Source organism: Parus major, unplaced genomic scaffold (genome assembly GCF_001522545.3).
Source record: "Parus major isolate Abel unplaced genomic scaffold, Parus_major1.1 Scaffold509, whole genome shotgun sequence".
NCBI lineage: Eukaryota > Metazoa > Chordata > Aves > Passeriformes > Paridae > Parus > Parus major.
In genome coordinates this window covers 1749-2639 of record NW_015379399.1, presented here as the reverse complement: position 1 = coordinate 2639, position 891 = coordinate 1749, and positions in this window count along the sequence as shown.

Genomic DNA, 891 nt, shown 5'->3' with positions numbered 1-891 from the left:
CTGTCCCCCTGTCCCTCCCGCCGCTCCCATTGGCCCTTCCCGGTGTCCATCACGTTCGTGTCCCGCCCCCTCAGGAGGGATTTCGGGGCTTTCCATGGCGACAGCTCCAAGGACAAACCCCCCCGGGTCCCCATGGAGCGGGGGACAAGCTCCAAGGGCAGCAATTTCTGCAATTCCAGGAATTCCGGGAATTTTTTGGAGGGGGCCAAGCGCTGCTGAAGGCGTTTCCTCCCTCTCTCCCCTCCAAAACGCCTGGAAAAAATCGGGATTTTAACCTCCCACCGCTTCGTCCATCTCCTGCTCTGCTTTTCCATCGGGAATTCTGCGGAATTCCAGGATTTTATTCTTTTTTTCCCATTTTTTTTTTCCTTTCCCAGCTCGAAATCCTGACAACCTTGGCCGATAAATGAGGTGAGCGGTGATTTTTTAATTTTTTCTCCCCTTTCTGCGGTGCTGCGGGAATGTCCTGACGCCAAAGGTGCTGCTGGAGGAGGAGGAGGAGGAGGAGGGGGAGGGAAATGACCCAAAAAAAAATAATTTAAAAATGCGGGATTTTTTTCCAATCGAGGGGAAAAAAAAATAAATTAAAAATATTTAAAAAATAATAAATAAAATTGATTTATTTCAATAAATTAAGTGGGGAGGGTTGGAATAACCTGGATTTCTCCAGGTGCGCCGAGGGAGGGAGGAGGGGAAGGAAAAGGAGAGGGGGGGGATGGGATTTATCCTGGAAATCCCAAGTTAAGGAAAAGCTTGGCTCGTGATGCAACGGCGGGGAAGGATTGCTGCGGGAGGGTCCCAAATCCCCTCGGAATTTCGGCTGGAATTTCGGGAAAAGCTGCTGATGGTGGGGGGAGAGGCTGGGCTGATTCCGGTGCCCGATTCCAGTGC